The sequence below is a fragment of the Zalophus californianus genome, chromosome 3 (assembly GCF_009762305.2).
Source record: "Zalophus californianus isolate mZalCal1 chromosome 3, mZalCal1.pri.v2, whole genome shotgun sequence".
Classification (NCBI taxonomy): Eukaryota; Metazoa; Chordata; class Mammalia; order Carnivora; family Otariidae; genus Zalophus; species Zalophus californianus.
Genome location: NC_045597.1, coordinates 146859026 through 146877658, shown reverse-complemented (window position 1 = coordinate 146877658; position 18633 = coordinate 146859026).

The window sequence follows — 18633 nt, the reverse complement described above, 5'->3', positions numbered from 1 at the left end:
CTTAGTGATTAATATAATGATATACTTAAAGGCAGACATCTTTGACCTTAAGGAAAACTATGACTTACTCAGACAATAAATATTTAAGAGGCTTTAGAAAGGGAACAACTAGTAAAATCTGCCACAATGCATTAGTAAACCAAGTCTGCCTTAGCCAGTGTAACATATTGGGTCTATGAGCAGACAGGGTACCCAATGTACCTGATGATAAAGAGCTTATACCTTCTCACTTCTTTCTGCCCACCCTCACTTTGACCATAATGGAGATGAAGATGAATAGTCTAAATCACAAAGTGTCTCATTACCAATTGATTTCAACTTCTTTGTAAGTAAAAAAGTAACTTAAAAAAATAGAGACCAATTAATCTTGCAATTAGTAACTCATTTGGTAACAGATATATTAGGAGCTGGTTCTATTTGCAAATTTCCCAACATACATGCTGTAGAAATGGTTTCACACTACCTCTTCTCTATCATGGCAGAAAAATCAAATATGTATGTCTGTTATTTGTCCTTACATTCAGATTTAAAGCTGTTAGTTAAGAAGTGTGGGTTTTTTAACTTTTCATTTATACCTGAACATCACCATTTTCAGAAAAGAATGACTTATACATTTCTCTAGAAAGTCTGTCCCTGACTGGACTTGTAAAAAATTACTACCATCATAGAAATGTTCAAATTTTTCTCTTTGGAAAGAGTTATCATTCTAGAAAAGAGAGAAATTAGAACAATCTCATTTTTTTCTCCTTTTCACACTGATAATTAAAAGGAGCATACATTATCCAAACATTTAAATAACATGGAGATAAGTGCCATATAAATAGATCTTTGATGAAAATGATGAAAATGAGCATGTTTGCCTATAGCATATTTTACATATATATTGAAATGACGTTTGTGACCATGATTGCTCTAGCAAGCCCCAAAGTAATTAATGTAGCTGCAAGGAAAACCATTAATCTTGCCATGTCATCTTTCCTTATTTTAGAAACTTCAAACTTGCACACTATATTAATCTGATATCCAGCTGTCAGAAAGTACATATTTGTCCCCCAGGATTTTAAGTGCATTCCATATGTTTATTCAAGTAGAGTATTTAAGAATAGTTTGACTTGTTTCTGAGTTTATTGCAAATTTATTTACTCAATATTCTAGTTTGTCATAAAAATACAGGAGACCAGAACTTGTTAGGCCACATGGGAGACACTAAAATACTATGAGGAGTTACTTCTGTCTCCCTTCCTCCCATAAAACCAAGACCTAGAGAAAACAAAATAAAAAGAAACAGAAAAATATATTTCTATAATTATATTCTAAGTTGAATGGTCCAGAATGTTAGTGTTATAAAAGCACTGAGAGGCATCAATACTGATGAGAACTAGAGTAGTTGGTAGAGAAAACTTGGAAGCTGTAAGTGTTTGGAGAGGGAAGAAAATGGAGAAAAACATTCTGATTGTGGAAGCATAGAGAAGAAAGCTAATTTGGTGGTAGTTGAAAATAAGACAAATAAATGTAGGTTAGATGTTGGTAGGAATTACTTGTGACTTTTTAAGCTATTAATTGCATGATGAAATTCCAATTTTAAGATTCATGATATGGCCATGGAACATAGGATGAGTGGATGAGTTGTAGGCAGGACAGATTCAAAATCTCTTTTCTAAATGTTATTGTTGAGGGCAATTCTGTAGTTGATCAGTCAAGGTTAATTCTGAGTCTACAGTTTGGTTTGTTGGAGGGTATTTATTAAATATTTGAGTGAATTGATGAGTGAGTGAATGTGTCTGAAGAAAAAATGAGGATAATTCCACTTCTGCCTAGTTTGTAGCTAGCTGAAAAAAGCATCATTCCTGCCCTAATAATGAGAAATAAGCCAGGAAAAAAATATAAATTTTCTTGAACCCATAAGAAAGCTGAGCTTGCAAGGAACCAAGGAGTTAAATCAAAGGTAGGACAGCTCCTTCCCCCAAGAAGAAATTGCATGCCTACACTTTCTCAATTATGGCAGAGCAAGAAAGAAGGACAGGGCCAACATATAAGCAAGTAGGATCAAATGAGCTAAAATATTAACAAATATCTGAAAGACCAAGTGTGGGCTATTTTGACAGTTTGAAGCCCATGGGAATGAGATGCAAGGGGAGTTCACCCCCATCCACAGTTTTTTTCTCTCAGAACTCCATGGTATGTTCCTGAGAGAACTGAGGATAAGGCTGGAAACCATGAGAACTACTCTCAGTGTTGCAAGCATAGGGAAAAGGATCAAGCCCTGCAGAAAAAATGGACTGTCTCTAAAAAGCATTGTACATCAGAGGGAAGGATAGCAAACCCTGATACCCCCAGGGTAAAGGGAAGGATATAGAAGAAAGATCTCTACCGATAGGGAAGGTGAGAAAACAGTTCTGGGGCAGGGATGTTATATCAAAAATAGTCTTCCCAATAAGAACCAGCAGAAACACAAGGCAGAATTTTGCCTGTCTGCCATAGGGAAAATGACAGAAATGCTTAGAAAATCCCACACCAGACCCAAGATTGAGGCTGGAATGGCCCTTCCCTTTGCCCCTGGCCCTTAGTAGAACTCTAGCAAGGCACAGAATTGCAATTACCAGAAATCTACCCCTGGGAAAAGGTTACACATTTTAGGAGAAAGAGTGAGCCCTTCTGTTGTACAGGCATACATGGATAGCTGAAAACTGAAGCTGGAGCACAAACATGGAGAAATGCTCTCTCAATCCCAGCTCCGCACCTAAGTACAAGCAGCAGTAGACTAATTCGAAGTTTGAATCTTGACAAGACTGATTCAGTCCCCTTGCTACTGCATGAAAAGAAGAGCACATATTTCCAGTTATAAATACTTTTACCTCAGTTTCTTCTGTTTTACATAAGAATCCTAAAATTCAATCAAAATTTATTATACCCAACACACAAATATGCAAACAAAATAAAGGAAAATGAAACAAACTCATTGTCAAGAGACAAAGCAATTGGCATAATCAAATGCAGAGATGATCCAGATAGTGCAACTAACTGTGAATTTTTAAAATAACTAGGATCAATACCCTTAGAATCTAGTGGAAAACATGGACATGTGTGAACATGGGGGAATCTTGGTATAGACATAAAACTTTAAGAAGTCAAATATGTTAGGGTGCCTGGGTGGCATAGTCGGTTAAGTGACAGACTCTTGGTTTTGGCTCAGGTTGTGGTTGAGATTGAGCCCCGTGTGGCGCTCCACAATGAGCATTGAGTCTGCTGAAGTTTCTTTCTCCCTCTCCCTCTGCCCCTCCCCACCTCGTTCTCTCTATCTCAAATAAATAAATAAATCTTTAAAAGAGGAAGTCAAATACATTAGAAATTAAAATGTTAATATCAGAGATGAAGAGTTATGTTCATGGGCCCATCAGTAAAATTGACATAGTTGAGTAAGTGATTGGTGAACTTGAAGATAGGTCAGCGGAAATCCTTCAAGTGAATACACTGAGAACAAATATTGAAAAAATATCACATAGGGAGCCTGGGTGGCTCAGTTGGTTGGGCGACTGCCTTCGGCTCAGGTCATGATCCTGGAGTCCCGGGATCGAGTCCCACATCAGGCTCCCTGCTCAGCAGGGAGTCTGCTTCTCCCTCTGACCCTCTTCCCTCTCGTGTTCTCTATCTCTCATTCTCTCTCTCTCAAATAAATAAAATCTTTAAAAAAAAAAATCTTTAAAAAAAAAATATCACATAGCCAAGTGGCACACATATAGAAGAAAAATATTTCTATAAATAATAAAAATTCATACAATGCATACGTAAGTAGATACATCATGTATAAACTGATGAAGGCAAAACATGAGAAAGAAAATCTTGAAAGCAGCCAAAGAAAAAGACACATGACTTATATAGATGAGCAAAGAAACAAATATACAAGACTTCTTGTCAGGGCGCCTGGGTGGCTCAGTTGGTTAAGCGACTGCCTTCGGCTCAGGTCATGATCCTGGAGTCCCGGGATCGAGTCCCACATCGGGCTCTCTGCTCAGCAGGGAGTCTGCTTCTCCCTCTGACCCTCTTCCCTCTCGTGCTTTCTATCTCTCATTCTCTCTCTCTCTGAAATAAATAAATAAAATCTTTAAAAAAAAAAAAAAAAAAAGACTTCTTGTCAGAAACAACGCAAGTCAAAGACAATACAGCAATATCTTTAAGCAGTGGAAGAAAATAAAACCTGTCATTTACACCCAGTGAGCATATGTTCATAACTAAAAGTGAAATAGATTTTTTTCCCAATAAATAATAGCTGCTTGAATTTATTTCTGGTAAACCTGTGCTTCAAAAAATGTTAAAAGAAGTTTTCAAGCACAAGGAACAATGCCACAGAGAGAAACTCACATCTACAAAAACAAATGAAGTATTCTGGAATTGGTGAAAATAAAGATAAATGTAAAAGTCATTTTGCTTATTTGTAATTGCTGTAAGAGGTGATTTATTGTTAGAGACAAAAAAAAAGTGTCAAGGTATGGGCCTCAATAACACATGTAAAATACAGGACCGCAATAAGACAAAGGCTAGGAGGGAGAAACTGAAAGTATACTGTTGACTAAAATTCATAGACCAAATGTGAAGTGAAATTATTATCTAAAAGTAAACTGTAATAAGATACTCCAAATCTAGAGAAATTTCTGAAAATTAGAAAACTAGATATGACATAAAGCCACTGAGGAAAATACACTGCAATAATAAAATATATTCAGTCCAAAAACAATTTGAGGAATATGGAGCAAAGAACAGATTAGAACAACTAAAAAATAAACAGAAGGTGGGAAATTAAATTCAATCATAGCCTTACTTAAATGGAAATTGTCTCAGTATCCCAATTAAAAGTAGTAATTGTTAGACTGAATTTATAAAAGACCCTATTATATTTTCCTTACAAGAAATATACCTTATGTTTAAGACATATATAAAAGTTACAAGATGAAAAACGTAAAACAAAATTGAATATTAATTTTGATTAATTCCCTGAAATTAATCAAAAAGAAATGTAGAACAGCTATATTAATCTCAGAGAAAGCAGACTTCAGTACATGGAATATTGTCGGATGACCAGAATGATAAATCACCAAGAAGGTATAACAATGCTGAAATGTGTAAGCACCTAATGCCAGAGCTTTGCAAAGAAACTAATAGTAAAATGAGTAAAAGGAGAAATAGATAAATGTAACCATTGTATTCAATTACCTTTTTTATTTTCTGTATTTCTGATGGCTTTGATGTTTGTAACCTTCTTAACCCTGGAGACTGTGCTCTCAGGGCTAGTCAATTCCTACAGATAGTAAATGAGCACACTTTTCATATTCAAACTAACCAATCCAGAGACATATCCCCCACCTGACTCCTTTATCAGGCTTTTAGACTTACGGGCCAGATAGCAGCAAGTAGGGACAGTTCCTATCTCTAGAGATCACTGAAATTACTCAAAATAGTTAATCCGTAAACCTGCTTGTACTGTGTCACCTGTTCCTTCCCACAGAAACCACAGTAAAGACTCTTCCATATTTTCCCCTTGCTCCCTCTGCCTCCTGACCAATCCTGATACTTCCCTGTGTGGCTCTGTGTGGCTTGACATACCCCCACTTCTTGGAAACTGAGGAACAAACTATTTTTTCAATGTCAATCATCACCTACTGATGATGACCTACTGGCCTCACAATAATAGTAAAGCCTACATTTAAAAATACACTTCAACACTTGTCCCTCATGAACTGAGAGAAGGAAACAGAAAACCACTAAGGATATAGAAGACCCGAATGACAAAACACTCTCCCCAAGATCAGCAGACTACACTTTCAAGTACAAATGAAAAACATTCACTAAAGAGACCCTACATAAGGACATAAAACAAACCCAAACACATTTAAGAGAACTGAAATCGTACAAAGTATTTTCTCTGACCATGATTAAAATGCAAATCAACAACAGAAAAATGTCTGGAAAACCTCTAAATATTTGGAAACTCAGCAATACTCTACTAACTAACCCATGAGTAAATAGAGACTAAGAAAATTATAAAATATTTTAATTAATAAAGATAAAAACATACCATCAATATTTGTGGAATACAAGTAAAGCAGTGCTTGGAAGGAAATTTATAGGGTGAAATGTTGACCTTACAAATAAAGGACTCAAAAGAATAATTTAGAAAAAGAAGAGAGAAACTCTAAAGAAATAAAATAGTAAAAATAAGATCCTTGATAAACAAAATCCCTCACCAAAAAAAAAAAAAAAAATCAATAAAACCAAATGCTAGTTCTTTGAAAAGATTGATACACTTGATAAATCTCTAGTCAGACTGATGAGAATTGAAGGGGAAACACTCCTCCCCAGAATGGGCCACTTTGGCATGTGGATTATTTTGAGCTGAAAGCACTTTAGACCCCGCCTTAACTACATAGAAGAATCTAAATTGGGGGTCTTTCCCAGAATAACGGTTATTAGCAGAGTTAAATTTTATCTGAGTGACCCATCTATCTGCATAGCTGGGCAAACATCTAATTACTAAACATCTGCTCTTGTTATTGCCCTGACTCCCACCCACATCTCCTTGGTTCAGAATGACACATATACCTCGTTTTGCCTGTCTTTGAAATTTCCATGTCTATGTGGATTGCCCATATGTGCCAATTTGATTTTCTCCTGTTAATCTGTCTCTTATCTCTATCTTGGATTAATTCTGATTACTCTTTAGCTAGATAGGCTACTGAGTTATAAGCATTTTCTCTGGTGGCACTAAGCCTCATATCTTATTTCAAAGGATAGGCAGGGGGTAGGGAAATGAGATTTACAATGAAGGTGAGTGAAAAATTCAAGGTTCAAATTTTCCAAAATATAATATTCATTATTCTATAAAATAATATAAATGAACAGAGTACTCAAATTACATAGAATTCTTTATTGCTACTTAATTTTTGCATCAATTTCTGTCTTACTACTTTTCATGTCTATACTCAAGAATAGTTATCGGTAATTACCATCCCTCAATATTATACCCATTCTTCATTTTTATAATTAATGAATTTGTTTTTTAAACTTTGGTAGACTCCAACCATTTTTCTTTTTTTTTAAGATTTTCTTTTCTTATTCTCAGCTTCTTTCACATAACTAAGGCCTCATATGGATTGATACCAATTTTAATCTTTGCTGCAGTTCAATAATCACACCTCTGTTAAGTCCACATAAATCCTGTCTGCTATTAACTTGCCAACAAACAGCTGCTTGTTTATCCTAAGATTCCCATCCTTAAATTTAGTGAGTTCTGTTCAGACACCCTTCTTTAGAGATGATCAAGCTACCTTAGTAATTAGGTGAACAGACAGCAAAGTTTAAAAATTTAAAAAATTATAACTGCATATTTGATACAATATAAGAATTCCTACACTCTTTAACACTGTGTAAATTGGGAAATACAAATGCTGGTAAGCTACATGGTTTCTGAACAAGAATGACTTAAAGATATACTCACTGTATTAGAACACTCTAGAGAAACAGAACCGATGGGATGTGTGTATACATAGAGAGAGATTTATTTTAAAGAATTGGCTCACACAATTGTAGAAGTACAAGTCCAAAATCTTCAGGGTACACTGGCAGTCTTGAGACCAGGGAAGAATTGCAATCGGAGTCCAAAGGCGGTTTGCAAACAGAATTCCCTCTCGTTTGGGGGAGGTCAGACTTGGTTCTGTTAAGGACTTCAACTGATTGAATGAGGTCCACCCACATTATGGAGAATATTCTGCTTTATTCAAAGTCCATCTACATATGTTAATGTCATTCAAAAAACACTTTCACAGCAACATCCAAAATAATGTTTGACCAAATATCTGGGCAACATGGCTCAGCCAAATTGACAGGTAATACTTACACTGTCCTGAAACCCTTTATAACTTAAATATAAACTATGTATATTAATTGATAAATACTACAGTCATAGCTATCTACACACATTTGTTGTTCGACAGTGGAAAATATAAGGCATGGCCAATTAGTTCATCTACAATCTTCAAATGACAAAGGCCCTTTGTTCACAGTCACGCCTTGCAGAGAGCCTGAAGTTGTTTTGCAAATGCCATTTCCATGTGTTAGAGAGCAGGCTGTACTGGATGTGCAGGTAACAGGTAATGTCACAGGTAAGGGGCTGTACAGAATTACCATGCTGCCTTCTCTACCTCTTCTCATGAAAACCCCCCAAACATAAACATCTACTATTTGAAAGTTCCTCACAGTGGAAGCCTAGGAGATATGTACCATTAGAATCTACACTGTGATGGCATTTCATAAACCATTGCTACTTTATATTTTTTCAATAACTACCAGGATTCAGCCTACGTGAGGTTAAAAGTAATAATGTGATCTGAGCAATTTCCAACATAATGCATAGGAGTGGTCTTAGGTAAAACCGTGACCTAGAAGTTTCAAAAAAACTAAAACACCATTTCATAATACTGCCATTTAGATATGTATTTCTTACACATTGCCATATATACCAATGTCCCAGATGATTTTTTTTTAGTCAACAAGTTTTATTGTTGATGTCAGTGGATTTCAGTGCTTTTCAAACTTATTTCTCAGCACTGTTAAGTTCTATGTCCCAGGAAACCACTCAGGCCTGGGCAGACCAGAGGGCTTGTCGCCCTGGGACCAGTGACTGATTCGTATAGTACTCTGAATGTGGAGGGTATTTATAGGTGTGGGGAAAATAGAGAGCTGCGGTACCTAAGCTTTAAGTTTCATAGTTTTTTAAAAGAAAAAATAAAGAAGATTGGGTCTGGTCTTTCTTTAGAATTTTAGCACGTGAGATGACAAAAACAAACAAAACCCGATACCGCTTTTACCACTCTTGTTCAATAAAAGAAATCAGAGGTTAAGTTTTAAATATAGTAAAAGATGATCTCAGAATAAAAGACAATCCTTACAGTTGAGAACACTGTATATTCTCATTTTATTGCAGGAGGCTAAAAAGTTCCCCCACCGGCATATTGACCTGGCTTGGTGAATTTGGCCTTATGTGACTAATCAGCGCTCTCTCTCTCTCTCTCTCTCTCTCTTCCTTTCCATCATGTGAGCCTGCTCCTCCCCCTAAGGATACATGCCACATTCTGAAGAAAGAATGAAGGGGGGGAAGTCGGAGGGGGGACGAACCATGAGAGACTGTGGACTCTGAGAAACAAACTGAGGGTTCTAGAGGGGAGGGTGTGGGGGGATGGGTTAGCCTGGTGATGGGTATTAAAGAGGGCATGTATTGCTTGGAGCACTGGGTGCTATACGCAAACAATGAATCATGGAACACTACATCAAAAACTAATGATGTAATGTATGGTGATTAACATAACATAATAAAAAAAATAAAAAAAACGGATACATGCCACATCTATTTTTTTTTCTTTTTCAAACTAGAAGTAATTCTCTGATTCTAAAGGATAAGAAACAACAGAGTGGTCCTTAATACCTGTGGCAGAAATACTTACTTTGGGGCTTCTAAATATTTTGGGGTGTGTATAATTCAAGACAATCTACTCCTTCTGAAAAAAATATGCACATATGTACATACATAGAAAATATGGCCTATAATTTCAGGGACTACACAAAGCCTCGGCAGCCCGGGGTTCGTGGGATCAGAACTCTTGTTCAAACACAGCTGACGAATGTTTTATTATCTTCTAGCCAAATACAATCAAACGGCCACAACAGCAGGGATGCGAAAATGCATGTACTCCTCTGAGGTCTCCACTGACCACATATCCCCGAGATCGGCCATATCCAATACACCAACTAGGTGAAACTCCTAATACCATGGAATAAGAGTGAATGAGGCAACTGGCCTGGATAGATTTTTGTCACAGAGCAGCATTACAATGGAGGGACGTTAAAACATTTAAATTTCAAATAAATATTAGTCAGGCATACGGAAGCTTTATACATGGGTTAACAGAGTTTTGCTTTCTGTGGAAAAGATTCTGGTAGGTGTTTGCTATTTAAATCTTTTCAGGTAATTAGTCCCTATGGTGCCTTCCATTTCAGCCTCCAGCTGTTCATGCTAATGAGATGTTACTTGGTGTCAAGAATTCCCATCCTCCAGCATTAAACGATTAACCAATAATGGGGTGCCTGAGAAGCCACGCACATAAAAGGAGGTGATGAACAACTTAAACTTGATTACCTCTGCTTTTATCTACCCCCCAAAAAGGCAAATGATATCTATAGAATTAGTATTAGTAGTAAGTCCCTCTCTGATAAAGCATATTTAAAAGAGAAGAAAAAATGTTAACACTTCAGCCATAATCAGAGAAAAGTTATTTCTTTAGATATATCACCTGATTTCTGAAAATATTAAACCCACAAAAATGATCAAATGTTTATAAAACATCACCTCTTATCTCTCACATTTACAATATTTACGTGAAAAGTTCTAGCTGGCCAACATAAAGAGCTGTAGAAAGTGAGTTAGGAGTTTCACATTTTGTATACTATTCCTTCACAACATGTGTGACCTGACTTGGCCTAGGACTGAGTGCTTCGTAGTTTTAGTAACTGATCATCTGTGTAAAAGGTCTTGAATTAAATGTTTAATGTATAATTTAAAGATAATGCACTGTCACAAAGACATATTAGTAAGTTCTAAATAGGCATATTGCAGAGCACATTCTGATCAAAATTCAATAAAACTATAGAGGTGAAGCTCGATTTAAAGATATATGAAAAAATCTAATATCAATGTTCTAAAATAGTTACCAGATGAATTAATAAAACAAAATTAAAAATACAAAATGAAAGTTTTAAAGTGCCTTAAATCCGACTTATGAATATTGTGAAAGCTGTGTTTTTATTACTAAGCAGGAAAATGTAAATAAATTAATTACATTTTAAATGAAGGAAAGAAGAACAAAAATTAAAGATTAGAAAACTACAATACAAAAGAAAAACTAACAAATTACAGTATTTAGAAAAACTGTCAAAAAGACAGATATAGTAATCCTCGAAGCTGGTTGTAAAATAATAGAGATTACATTGAAAAGTACATTACTTCTTAGAAAGCATGACCAATGAAAGGGGAAGAGAGAGAGACAGAGAGAGAGGGAAAGAGAGAGAAAGTAAATTTACATAAGGATAAAGAATGGGATAAAACTACATATATAGATAAAAATAAAAAGTTTACAAATGAATAAAATAGAAAATTTGGTCAATAAATTTAAAAATATAAGTTATAAAAGGGCTTATCTACAGATTGTGAAAGGATATTTGTTATAAAATTAAAAATGAATGACAATTTATAGTTCAATCTACTATTAATTAAAATTCATGTTTGTGTAGAGATTGTATATATTTATGAGTGTGTATGCAGATATAGATAGAGGTGTATAGGCAAGGTTTTATAGGGAGAAACACAACAGAAAACAATCTTAAATTCCTAACAAGGTGGTAGGCTTTTTGTTTCTTTTTTTTTTAAGGTGGTTGGTTTTGATAAGGAAAAGAATTGGCCATCATCTTTAACTTTGTATTTTAAGTGAAAAATGTATTTTAAATTTAATTTTTACTTTCTTTATTTTTCATTCATAAAAAAAGCCACATTAACAAAAAATGAATCTGAAAACATATAGCTAAATTACTCAGCTACATTTTATATGCTTGGAGGTGTTATTTCTAATTATTATTATCATCATTTTTATCATTGCATGCTTAATATCCTGCACAGAAAATCACTAGCAGAAACCTTTAAAGCAAATTAGAAAATCTTTCCAATGACACAGTATAATTAGGAAAACGTATGCAGGAAAATTATAAGCATTCTACTATTTCTTAAATAGCCAGAGGAAATCCCATTTCTGAATAATCAACTGTCATTTTTCCCTGTGACAAATCTGACTAATCTCATAACAATGTTTGCTATAGATATCTGTGGTTCATCAAGGTAAATTCTACAAAATACCCCTATTCAAAACACTTCCAAACACAAGAAAAATTACCTGCTGGATTTAAGGCCAAGAAAAGGTATGGATTGGACACAAAGATTCATGTCTTACAAAGGAAAAAAAAAGAAAAAAGAAAAATATTCAGATGTTAACTGCCAGATAATTGTCTTTAACTGTCCTTCTATTAAAAAAAAAAAAAAAAAAGGTGGGAAAATTCTAGCTTTGGGAACCCCAGCCTCAATATTCTGTTTACTTGTCCTCTTGGGTTGTATTATAATGTAGAGTCAGTCCTCATCATTTATTAGGATTCAGTGGGGAGAGTGTAACAAGTACTTGGTCAATGAGGTAAGAATTTTACTATTTCAGAAAAATTGAATACTCATTGTCTACAATAACCAGTCAATCCTAGAAAATTCCCTCAGTTGCTTTTTGGTTGTTAGTTTTGGATCATTTTGACTACCCAGTGATCTTTCCTTAGCTAATGTACTTCCTTAGCTGGCAAATCACTACTAAGTAATGAACTGTAGCTCTGTAGTTTTAGAAACTTTATGCTACTTCCTAACCAATAAGTTACTCTGTATAGATGATCCTTTGATATTGTTTCTATTTCAGAGTGCAGTTTTTTTTTTCTGAAAAGCAATGTTTGCTTTGGTTCTTAGCCTATCAATTTTCTAAGGCCTCTAAAACTATTTGCTCTTAAATTAGATTGTTCAAGTCTGAAAATTCACATTCCAGTTTATTTTTTTATTAAATATATTATTTCTGGTCTTAGTCCATTAATAAAAATAGAGAAGAGTGATTCTTTTACATCAGCTGTCAAGGATACTTCAAAATATATTTTGAAAGTCTTTTGAAGGCAATCACCAAAATTCAGGTAGCATTCTGCAGAAAATCTTGAATAAAAGGGTGGTTCTTATGGATTTAGGGGAGTATGAGAGGGGATATAAACTATGTAAATAGGAGGTGAAGTTAAAGTAGGGTATAGGATTTCGAGCATAAGAATGGCATTTTAGATGATTTCCAGGGTAGTTGTTTCTTTTCTTTGGCCTTTACCAGAAGTTCTTTGAGGGAGAAGATGATGGATTTGAATTTCATTTTAAGGCCTCAGCATAATAAGAAAAAAGGCCAACTATTACTGCTTGATACTTCCCCTACCTTTTTTTCTAAGGCTTCTGTTAGATGTATTGTACTTAAGATGCCAAAAGCTTCCCAAGACGGCCACTAAAATTCTAAATCAACCCTGTGCCATTTGGCAAGTTAATTATTGGAATTTAGCTTACAGTGAGAAACATCTACTAATACTTCATGAAGCAACAACTTGGATTCTTGATTATTTCTGTCAAGAAAATCAAGACTCAAGGGCTTGTCACCCTGGGACCAGTGACTGATTTCGTATAGTGACTCTGAATGTGGAGGGTATTTATAGGGGTGGGGAAAATACAGAGCTGCAGTACCCAAGCTTTAAGTTTTATAGTTTTTTAAAAGAAAAAAAAAGAAGATTGGGTCTGGTCTTTCTTTAGAATTTTAGCACATGAGATGACAAAAACAAACAAAACCCGATACCACTTTTACTACTCTTGTACAATAAAAGAAATCAGAGGTTAAGTTTTAAATACAGTAAAAGATGATCTCAGAATAAAAGACAATCCTTACAGTTGAGAACACTGTATATTCTCATTTTATTGCAGGAGGCTAAAAAGTTCCCCCACCGGCATATCAAGAAACTATTTGTCCACAATATATTGGAATGGAGAAGAAAGACTTCCTATATTAAGCAGAGTAACACTTCTTTGAACAAAGAAGAGAATTTTCTCAGATTTGTTTAAGGGATTTGGGCAATGTTTGTCCATAATATATTATTACATATATTTGTAAAGTTTGTAATTCATTATTACATATTTCATAATCTCTTTACATATGAAAACTTGTTAATGTGAAAGAAACAACTTTGTTTTTTATTTTAAAATGCTTACCAGAAGATATCTAATTATTGAAGTCATAATAAAAGTAATGTGCTGGGTGTTGTGTAAGGCTGATGAATCACAGACCTGTACCCCTGAAACAAATAATACATTATATGTTATTTAAAAAATGGAAATTAATTTTTAAAAAGTAATGGGATGATGAAAAATCCTAAAAGCTGGTTCTTGAACATGCAATAGAAAATTGGTATAAATGTAAAGGGAACAGTGGCAAACTTAGCAATGGCATAAAAAAATTCTCTGCATACTCTATCAGTAATGAAGAAAGGTAATTGTGAAACTATTCAACAAAATTACTAATCATAAGAAAAAATTATAGAAATTGATAAATATATGATTCTCAACAGAATTGACATTTGTAGGTGTATAACAACATGCCAACTTCAAAAAATTTAAAGTTTCTCAAATATTTCTTCTCATGCTTACCCTTCATAAATGTTTATGCCTAGCTATGAATAAATATTGATCAGATGCTGGGGGCATGTGTCTCTCTCACTCTCTTTCTTTCACTTTCTTTATCGTGGATAGGGTAGAAAGGAACAATGTTAAATATACTATCCACACAGGGAAACCATTTAATGGTGTTAAAAACATTTTAAAAAGCACAAAGAAACCATAATTATGGTTAAAATATAGTAATTTATAAGAAAACCAATACATGAAATAAGTAATATAACATTCCTTTATATATATATATATATAATCTAATAAATTCGTATGATGGTGCCTTTTAAATCTGTGAGTCACACAATAATCACATTACCTTTTCCCTGGACTTATCCTTTGGGATATGCTCCATCACCATGATATATTGTATCAGTGAGGGTACAATCAGAAGACATAAACCACAAAGTAATTCAAACAGGGAGTATAATTATAGAGTTTCTATAGGGGTCTAATGAATAGCCTGGGGATGCCTTGGAGTACTTAAGGAAGGAACAAACTTGAAAGGTCACAATTCCCAAGGCTATTATCCAGACCTCATTGGAAAAGTGTGGCTTTAACCTACTGGAAGACAGAAAAGCTTTCTGAGTTGCTCCAGGTAAGAGCTGGTGTGCAGTCATCAAGCAAGTAGGAAATATCCCTCCAGGGTGCAGCTGAAGCTAAGGCTGGTGGGCAGGAAACTATTTGGAAAATAGGAAACACATTTTCAGGGTAACAGGTGGGCTGAAGCTAGCATACACTTCTGGGATGCAAGTGGGCAGGAAATTATGGCTGAGAGTGGCAAGGAAAAAAAAAACCCTTCCAGGCTGAGGTAAGCTAAGGTTGGAGGGCAGGTGCAAGAAAGAGAAAGAAGCATCAAGAGATCATGAGCTGGCTGAAGGGCACACAGTTCAGACATGTGGTGTTGGTATAGGAATGGCTTCACTGAGGTTGTCACTGAGCCAGGGCTCTTTCTCTGCATGTAGAGCTGGGCTGTCCCCAATAACACACAATACTGGCAATAGTGAGAAGAGCAGGAAAAATAAAAATAGAAGCACATTAGAACCAGAAGAAGATGACCTCTTCTCCAAGTCTGTGCTTGTATCACCCTATACTGACAAAAATTAACATCTTGCTCTTTGCAAAGGAGAAATCTTAAAGAGTCCAGATCCATTATTGCAGAACAGTAAAGAAAAGAGTGGATCTGGAGTTGAGAGGTAACAGATTGATAGTTTGTATGCACATGGTTCTTTTGGGATACCAAACATCATGCTTCACCTCCTACCTCAGTGTGATAACAGAAAGAAATCCTTCAATATGATTTTTGAGACCCTGATTCCAGTCAAGCCTGATACAGACTTGGTCCTGGGAATTCCACTCATAGGAGTAATACTAATCTTTGGCTCTGGCTAAATTGAATTGTCTATTTGTCATTTGTACCTGAAAGACTCTTAATTGGTGCAAAAACAAATCTCCAAACAGAAAGAAAGATGGTATTGAAGATAATAAGTAAATCTTAAGTCTAAGATTTTTTTCATAATATTTCACTTAGAGACTTTCATTCCTTATAGGCAATTTCTTCATGAACTATTGAGTACAGTTTCATTATTCACAATCGTACATAACAGATTAAAACGTCCTTTTACGGACTTTTGCAAGTCATCATATAAGGAGTTGGGAATTCATTACTCCCATCTTCAAAGAAGATAAAACTGAGCAAACCAAAAATCACTGATTTTTTAGATCCTTCAGATTGTTGAGATCATAGGACAACAGCCCCTCAGAAATCTGGAGAGACAAGCAAATAAAGACAATTACAGACATGATCAACTTACCTGGAGCTGAAGTACCTGGAGCCAGTGACTGGTAGAAACACTTAACTGGAAATTATGATGAATTTGTGCAGGCTGAGTGTGCACTGGCTTGACAGTTAAAGACTCCTGGGACCCGGTCCTAGTGGGGTGCCTGAAATTTGATGGGTTTTACTTTCAGCAACCCTACTAGGTACTCACTGAAAGTTGGAGAAAATCTCCCTAATATTTAGGTCAGGAGGAGGAGAAAAGTAACCATTTTGAAATATACTTAGAAAATATGTAACCATTTTGAAATATGCCCAGAGCTGTCTCCATAACAAAACTTTGCCATCCAGGGGAGACTACTTTATCAGAGCATTATCTGACCTGGGCAAGAGCAATTAAACAACTCCTGATCCCTCTAGCCATACTGTCTTATGTAAAGACAGAAAAAAAAGAGGGGGGGGAAGGATTATGAAATGCTTCTGAGTCACAACCCATTGACTCAAGCTAACCAAAATCTGAGATTTAACTATTGGATTTTAATATGAATCAGATTTTAGAATAATCAGGTGGGAAATTCAAAATCGCTATAGTTACTATATTAAAGGTATTAATGCAAAAAGTAGGCAGCATGTATGAACAGATGCATAATGTAAGCAGAGAGATGTAAATTCAAAGCAAGTTTAGAAGGACATGCAAAAAAAAATTAAAGACTGAAAGAAATGAAGGATGACTTTGAGGAGCACATTAGCGGGCTAGATCTGGCCAAAGAGAGTATCAGTGAGCTTGAAACATGTCAGAAGAAAATTCCCAACCTGACTACCAGCAGATAAAAAATGAAAAATAGAAAAGATGATAATATCCAAGAACTGTGGGCCAATCATTAAAAAAACTACAGTTAAGATCATGCTAAAGGTGAGAAACTAGATGTTTTCCCCTAAAATCAGGAAAAAGACAAAGCCTAACCCCCCCACCCTTATCATTCTTTCTCAACATTGTACTGGAAGTCCTACTTAATACAATAAGGCAAAAATAAATAAATAAATAAATAAATAAATAAATAAATAAATAAATAAGGTATGAAGATTGGAAAAGAAGAAATAAAGCTTTTTGTTTGCAGATGACATTATTGCCCATGTAGAAAGTCCTAAACAATCAGCAAAACATTACTGATTCTAAGTGAGTATAGCAAGGTCACAGCATGCAAGGTTAGTACACAAAAGTCAATTGCTTTTCTAAATGTCAGCAACGGATGATAATTCAAATTTGAAATTAAAAACACCACCACTGCATCAGACTACTCAGGCTGCCATAACAAAATACCACAGACTGAGTAGCTTAAACAACAGAAATTTATTTTCTCACAGTTTGGGGGGCTAAAAGTCCAAAATCAAAGTGCTGGCAGGGTTGGTTTCTGGTAAGAACTGTCTCTGTGGCTTTCTCTCTGGTTTTCTCATGGTATCTTCATGGGGCCTTGTCTCTGATTGTGCAAACTCCTGGTACCTCTCTTCTTCTTATAAGGACATTAATTCTATTGGATTAGGACCCCACCCTTATGACTTCATTTAACCTTGATTACCTTCTTAAAGGCGCTGTTGCTAAATATAGTCACATGGGGAGTTAAGACTTCAACCTATGAGTTTTGGGGAGATACAATTCAATGTATAACAACCACTTAGAGTAGGACAATAAAAAATGAAATATGTGTAAATAAATTTAGAATTTATAGATAGAAATGACAAAACCCAGTTGAAAGAAATCAAAGATTGTCTAAATAAATGGAGAAACGTTTCATTTGCATGAGTAGAAAGACACACTATTATTAAGATGTCAATTTTCCCTACTTGAGCTATAGATTCAACACGTTCCAATCAAAATCCCAGCAAGCTATATTATGAATATTGACAAACTGATTCTAAATTTTACATGGAAATCAAAAGACCCAGAATAGCCAGCACAATTTTGAAAAAGAAAAGAGTTGGGATACTGACCATACTCAATTTTAAGACTTACTATAAAGCTACCATAACCAAGATAATGTGATATGGGTGAAAGAACAGATAAATAGATCAATAGAACAACATAAAGAGCCCAGAAATAGACTCCCACAAGTAACACAAAACCTGCCCATGAATGTTTACAGCAGCTCTATTCACAATTACCAAAAAACTGGAAGCAACCAATATGCCCTTCAATATGTGAACAAGTTGTGGCATATCCATGTAATGGCATACAGGTGAGTGTTTAAAAGAATGAGCTATCAAGCCATAGACATATACTAATGCAACTTAAATGCACCCTGTTTTGTGAAGAAGTCAGTATCGAAAAACTACATGCCATACTGATTGCAACTGCATGACGTTCTGGCAAAGGCAAAACTATAGAGAAAATAAAGAGATCAGTGATTGTCAGCTGGTAAGCGGAGGGATATGGGCATCATGTATACATTCTATACACCTTATTATTAACTCTGTCAAGGAGAATTTCAGTCAACTGAAA